Here is a 7,538-nt window from a genome sequence, read left to right as displayed (position 1 = left end):
TAATCTGAGAGTAAGAGCAAGTAAACTGAGGCACTTGTTGGGTAACGTGGCTGCTCTAGAGTCTGGGCCCCTACTCCATCTTGCCTTTCTTTATATACGTATATTTGTTTGTTTGTTTATATGTATATATATATAAACTGTTTCACAGGAGCTGTCAAGGCCCTTCCTGAAATGATGTCTCAGAAAGAAGACTTTGATGCTGACTCTCATCTAGGTCTCCTAGACAACTGCTGACAAGAAAAATTGGACTTGAGCAAGCTGTTTCTAAGAGAGAAATGTCCTGTAACCTTCCCCCTTCCTTGCCCACTTCCAGTAAACTGCTTTGCATTAATCTTAAGTTTGTCCAATCAAAACAGTCCAGCTCAAGTCCTTTGTTCTCACCCTTTGAAAGGTCTCCACAGAGCTGCCATTTTGGAAGCGCTTGTTCTGTCTGTAAAATCAGACGTTTTCCCCAGTCCAAACTGTTATGGAACCTACAATAAATCTCCTTGTTTGACTTTAACAGCGTAAGTGTTTATTACTCTTAGACAAACCTGAAAAAGTATTCCCCAATTTCACCTTCAACTAAAAGAGACAAATTCTCTGAGACTGTAATTCCTGCTTTGACTTGGAAAAGCTACTGAAATCTCCACATCTTTTACTAAAGCTTCATATTCTTTTTTCTATTGCATAAGAAGAAATTTAGATTTTTTTTTTTCTTTCCTTTGAAAGAGTTCTTACAGATGACGTTGCTTTTAGAATCATATCTTCCTAGAGCCACGGTTAAATTAAGGAGCTCTGCTGTATTTCAGAAGGATGGTTGGGAAGCTTACAAAATGTGAGTTACTTCTGATCTGGTAAGTGAATCAGCAAGATGCTAATGAGATTAGAGGGGCGCGTAACTGGCCAGTCGAGCCAGGAGGGTTGGCTAAATTCCCTTCCAACACAGAACATCTTGGATTATGATTCTTACATGTTGTGCAGGGTTTGGGAAGTAGGTCGTTTCTTTCAGAACAAGTTATTTTGTCATTTGGGGAATTATTACTCAAGTATAATAAAAGTGACACTAAAAACTCATGAGACTCCAAAATTTAGCAATTGACAACATCTGTATGCTAATACATGGCCTCGTGTGGGGATACTAGTTAAAGACAAGCACTCTGGAGCCAGATGCCTGAGTTAGAACCCCAGCTCTTTCACTTGGTTTGACTGAGTCAACCTCTCCAAGCTTTAGTTCTTCATCTGCAAAATGCGGAGGATGATAGTACCTACCACTAAGGATTATATGAGTAAATCCACATAAAAAAAAAGCCCTGGAAAAGTTCCTTGGGTGTAGTCCTCTATAAGTGATAGCTATGAAAGAGTAGGACCAAGTCTGCTTGTGGTTGCCACACACGTGTAATTTGCGCAGAACGATTTTGCTTTGCAGACAATACGTGACTGGCTTCTGTAAGTGTATGTAAATGCAGAAAATTATGCCTTTTAAGTATGTACCACATTTTTATTTATCCATTCATCTGGGGTTGCTTCCATTCTGGGTTATTGTGACTAGTGCTGCTGTGAGCAGGTGCACATATGCACATGTATTTGTTTGAGTACATGTTTTCAATTCTTTCAGGTATATGCCTAGAAGTGGAATTGCTGGGTCATATGGGAAACCCTGGTGGCGTAGTGGTTAAGTGCAACGGCTGCTAACCAAGAGGTCGGCAGTTCCAATCCGCCAGCCGCTCCTTGGAAACTCTATGGGGCAGTTCTACTCTGTCGTGTAGGGTCGCTATGAGTCAGAATCGACTTGACCGCAGCGGTTTTTTTTGTTTATTTGTTTGTTTTATGGTAAATTTCACTTTTTGAGGAACCCCAAACTGTTTTTCGTAGCAGCTGAACCATTTTACACTGCCATCAGCAGTATACAAGGATTCTAATTTCTCTACATCCTCCCTCGTTACTTTATTAAACGCTATTCTGTGAGTTTTTTTTCCGTCTGCCGTCCATTTCCCGCCAGAACTTTGGCTGATACAGATGCCTTGAGTTTGCTTATGCTTTTCAAATTTGATACATTTAGGGGTCCTTAAATTGTCCTGGTTTTAAGTTCCATATTTTAGATCCCGGTATACCTATCTGGAATCATAAAATACATTAATTGGAAATTAGAATAGTACCCAGATAGGTTAATCTGTTCCAGTACAGAAGTGTTCTTTGTATTTTAAGCATTTTAAAAATATCATAGTTATCTAATTTATTAGTACCACTCAAAAATGGGGCTGAATGCTCGCTTCGGCAGTACACACACTACAATTGGGACAACCTAGAGAAGGCTGGCATGGCCCCTGCACAAGGATGACACACAAGCTTGTGAAACCAAGAACACCCCAAACCCGTTGCTGTCTAGTCATCCAGATTCATAGCGACCGTATAGGACAGAGTGGAACTGCTCCATAAGGTTTCCAAGGAGCAGCTGGTGAATTTGAACTGCCGACCTTTTTTTGTTAGCAGCCAAGCTCTTAACCACTGCACCACCAGGGCTCCAAATTTTTTTTTTTTTCAACTCTGTATAGTCTCAACATTAACAGCTATATATATATATATACACATATACAAATTTTTTTTTTTTTATGGGGCTGAATACTGACTGAATAAAGGTCAGTTCTAACAGCCCTAAAACAGAATGCCAGAAACACAAGCAAAAGTTTTGGTAACAAAGTCTAAAACTGGGAGCATAACAAACTCTTTTGCCCTGTCATGAAGGTTAAAAAAATAATCCAAAAAAGAACTGTATCATCCGTAATTGTTGACCCCATCATCAATGGCATGTAACCCATAGATCCATAATCTCATTTTATTATAAATTAGCACACTAGATTCTTGGGTAATCTGCCATCTTAAAATGTAGTTTGGAAAACATCAATATCCAAGCGTTTTTTGTTTTAAAAGATAGTAAAATGGTAGGCTAGCTTTTTCTTCTATCCTGAAGCCCAAAAGTTGAATTATTATTGTCTTAGAAAAGTGAGAAAAATACACTGACTTGAAGAGATAGTATTAAGATCAAGTCTAGGCCAAAGAGAATGTGACTCACCTGTAAATTAGATGATCTGAATTCTTGCAAAGGACATTTAACAAAATCTCACTAGAAGAAAGAACAGAGCAATGGTATTAAAATGGCTGCATGCCATGTGGTGAGTTCTCATCTCTCGCTTGCCATTCTATCAGTCTACTGAAAATGAATAGAAAAACCATTTCTCGAACAGTAGCTAGTAAAACCCAGTCCCAGTGCCCTCGAGTCGATTCCGACTCATAGCGACCCTATAGGATGGAGTAGAACTGCCCCATAGAGTTTCCAAGGAGCGCCTGGCGGATTCCAGCTGCCATAAGGCAAAGCAAATGTGGTTCAGCAATGCTAGGAAGACTCGAGAATCTACCCACATTGCACCAGCAAAAAAAAAAAAGTCTGAATGCAACTATTCAAGTATGAGTAGATAAGAGGAAGAAAGAAAGAAATGTAGCTTTCAAAGAAAAGCTACATATTCCTGTGTAGAAGAAAACATACTTGAAAGCACAAAAAAATTTATCACAATCATCTCACCTTAGAGAATAACTTAAAGCATGAATTCAGGAGTTCAAAGTTAATACAAATAGAGGAAATAGGAATTTCGGATTTAAGGAAACAAAAGTGATGTAAACATAATTACAGAAATAAATAAGGTAAAGTATAAAATAAACATCACTTAAAATTGAAATACTAATCTAGAAGAAAGTGTTGAGGTCGTTTCAGTAAATGTATATGAAGGAGAAAAATAATAATAAAGCAATCACAGAACAGCTGATAGATAGGACAAAGAAAATGCAACACAAGGATGTATCAAAAAAAAAAAACAAAACATTGGCATCAAGTCGATTCTGACCCATAGCGGCCCTGTAAGGGCACAGTAGAACTACCCCCATAGGGTTTCCAAGAAGCGGCTGGTGGATTCTAACTGCCAACCTTTTGGTTATCAGCCAAGCTCTTAACCACCCTGCCACAAGGGCTCCAAGGATGTATAGGGTGGCTATGAGTTAGAATTGACTTGATGACAACGAGTTTAAAGATACATAAAGTAAAAAATTGGGGCAGTTCTACTCTGTCCTATAGGGTCGCTATGAGCCAGAATCGACTTGACAGCGCTGGGTTGGTTTAAAGTAAAAAACAAACCCATAGGGTTTCCAAGGCTGTTATCTTTACGGAAGCATTCTACCATGTTTCTCCTGAGCAGCTGCTGGTGAGCTCGAACCACTGACCTTTTGGTTAGCAGATGAGCTCTTAACCACCGAGCCACCAGGGCTCCTAAGCGTATAAAAAAAAAAAAAAAAAAAAGCGTATATAGCCATCCTGAAATAAAGACTCTGACAAAAGGAAAGTAGATTTTCCTGAAAGATACAATATAAGACAGATATCACTAAATCCACACACACATGCACACAGACACACACACACATACTTACCTGGAATGGTGTCGACCTAAAGAAACAATGACTACAACCAAATGGTCAAATTTGCGGTTATTTTTTTCAGAGGGTTATGTCGTTTTCACTTTTTTTTCCTAAATTTTTTACATTATGGTAAAGATGTTTCATTTTTTACAAAAATTGATTTACCTATAATAATAGGTAACGTATTAATTTGGACATTGTCAGTACTCTGCCCATATCACCCCAATCCTCTGTGTGTGCCAGCTGACTTCCATCTGCCTTTGTTCACATTTCCGAACCCAAAGCTTTCCTCTCCCAGCTATGGAAGGCCACTCTCTCCTCCACTCCCTACACAGTGGTCCAGAGGTGCTGGGAGATTAACACCCATGCCCGGAACACTAAATCCAGCCCCACTGAGCCTCAGGTGGGTTAACACATGTGTTTGGTACCATTTCCCAGAGTTTCTCTATGGGATTAACTCCAGTTACCCACTGAGTGAACTAATGTACTTTTTTTGGCTACCTTCCCTTATCTGTCTCATTGTCCCACTGCTCTGCTGGTGTCCCCTACACATCTCAAATACACTACTTGCACTCGTCTTTGTCTTAACATCTGCCTGTAGAAGAAACCAAACTAAGATATACAATATGTACGAGTAATATACATATGATAATGAAAATAATAAACACTGGAATTTCAAAATGATTCTGGACAATCAATATCATTGTCATTTTATACTCTTTCTTCACTTTATTTTATTTCCCAGTATAAAGAAAATCTCATAAAGAAAGATTGAAGCAAAAGATACAGAATGGAGTAAAATGCTTTCTTCCAGGGCACCTCCAGGTGGATTCAAACCTCCAACCTTTTGGTTAGCAGCTTTGCAACACCCAGAGACTCATGGAGCAGATATAGTATAAAATAGAAATCATTGTCCATAACTAAGCAACCCTAGAAGTTATTAGCTCATCCTGCCCCTTAAAATCATTTTCTTGGCACTGTGTAAATCTTCTATGACTAGAGTCTGGGAATTGATGTCACCCACCAGTACTGTTGTTCTTAGGTGCCGTCGAGTCAGCTCCGACTCATAGTGACCCTGTATGAAACAGAATAAAACACTGCCCAGTCCTGCGCCATCCTTACAATTGTTATTATACTTGAGCACGTTGTTGCAGCCACTGTATCAATCCATTTCGTTGAGGGTCTTCCTCTTTTTTGCTAACCCTCTGCCTTACCAAGCATGATGTCCTTTTCAGGGGCTGGTTTCTCCTGATAACATGTCCAAAATACATGAAACAAAGTCTCGCCATCCTCAATTCCAAGGAGCAAGCACTCTGGCTATACTTATTTCAAGACAGATTTGTTCGTTCTTCTGGCATCCATGGTATATTGAATATTCTTTGCCAACACCATAATTCAAAGGCGTCAATTCCTCTTTGGTCTTCCTTATTCGTTGTTCAGCTTTTGCATGCATACAAGGCAATTGAAAATATCATGGCTTGAGTCAAGCACTCCTTAGTCCTCAAAGTGACATCTTTGCTTTTCAACACGAGTGTACTCAGGACTATATCTTCTTCCCTCTTTTTCTCTCTTGTCCTGTCAGCTCCTTTGATCTTGTTCATCTCTTGGCACTGTACAGTGACATCATCGTACTATCACATTTACTTCTGTGCTTAGAGAGGGCATTCTGTATCAACAAAGTCTATTTCCTAATAATAAATAATACTAATAAGCTACCTACATAGAACCATAAAACTCATGAATACTGTTTATTCTAATTCAGTAATTTTATAAATTATATCCAGAAACATAATTAGATTTGTTTAAGGTCAAACAGCTAGTTAAAAGCAACTAGGACTAGGACCAAGGAGTCCTGGTGGCACGATGGTTAAGCACTTAGCTATTAACTGAGAGGTTGAAGGTTCAAACCCACCTAGCAGCTCTGCAGGAGAAAGACCTGGAGATCTGCTCCTTTAAAGATGACATCTGAGAAAACCCTAGGGGGCAGCTCTACTCTGTCACACGGGGTTGTTCTGAATCAAAATCGACTGGATGGCACCTAACAACAACAACAAGGACTAGGATAAAAACTGGTCTCCTGAATTCTAGCTCAATTATTTCCAAAATATCTCTTCATTTCAGATTTCCTCCTGGGCCTCTTTCCCCATCCAGATACCCGATAGACAGCGACGTGAGGTCGATAGCAAACAGGCAGGGGGCAAGGAAGAGGTGATCAGAGGCAAAAGCAATAGGTAGAGCTTACCCAGGCGGAGATCATGATCGCCTACTCATGATTCAACATGATTCATTGATTTCTACTGAAGGGAAATGGGTGGGTCTGGTGGACTAATGAGAGCATTTACACAAAGAGTAGCAAGTCTGAACACGGCTAAGCACATCCATCCATGTCTGGCCAGTTTCTCGTTTACTTGCAGTCCTTGCCACAAATCCTCTTCCTCTTTTGGCCCAGTAGTTTCAAGCTCTACAGCTAAGGAAAAAAAAAGAAAAAAGAAAAGCGTCATTAAAACTTTCAGAAGTTTCAAAATAAAGTTCTAAAGACTGACACTTCTTCCACAATCCTAAATTATTCCAAGGCCGGACTCTCCAGAAGTAATTGCCTGAAAATTTAAGATCTGAAAACAAAGTCACAGCCCTCGATGAGTGTTTCTGAAGGACACTGAAAGGCTGAAAGTTATGATGGCTCCCATCAGGGAACTATTGTGTGTTTTGGATAGTCCACTTTGGTCTAATTTTTTTTTTTTTCAGAAGAAACATAGAAAGAAAAATGAAATCACTTTATTATATGATATTTAGGGTCAAACAAAGTCACAAGAGTTCACATACAGAAGGGCACCACACAATGATAGTTCCATATTATGCCTTTTCCATTTTGTTGCCTGTCAAAATCCTTTCAAACTAACCTTTGAAATCGAAGTTCTTTTGTCATGCATCCATGAATTAACTCTGCTTACAAATTGTGAAATTGTACGCTGTGTATGTAATAGAGTGGTAGTCAGTACAGGCAGTTTAGAGAGGAATAAAAAATAACATCCCTTCAGACAAGGAGTTTATGTTGTATTTGGTGAAGAATATAGTTACCATAACAAAAAAAAATT

The 7,538-nt window shown here is 39.2% G+C and overlaps 1 non-coding gene across 1 annotated transcript; it reads left to right on the top strand.

The window, feature by feature from the left end:
• Positions 1 to 2,244: 2,244 nt before the first annotated feature.
• Positions 2,245 to 2,351, top strand: LOC126066637 (U6 spliceosomal RNA). The gene has a single exon (XR_007515215.1). It is a non-coding gene; the product is annotated as a U6 spliceosomal RNA (small nuclear RNA).
• Positions 2,352 to 7,538: the final 5,187 nt, after the last annotated feature.

The sequence above is a fragment of the Elephas maximus genome, chromosome 23, assembly GCF_024166365.1.
Source record: "Elephas maximus indicus isolate mEleMax1 chromosome 23, mEleMax1 primary haplotype, whole genome shotgun sequence".
Taxonomy (NCBI): domain Eukaryota; kingdom Metazoa; phylum Chordata; class Mammalia; order Proboscidea; family Elephantidae; genus Elephas; species Elephas maximus.
Note: the sequence above shows the minus strand (reverse complement) of the source record. Positions and strands in the feature narration are given on the sequence as shown.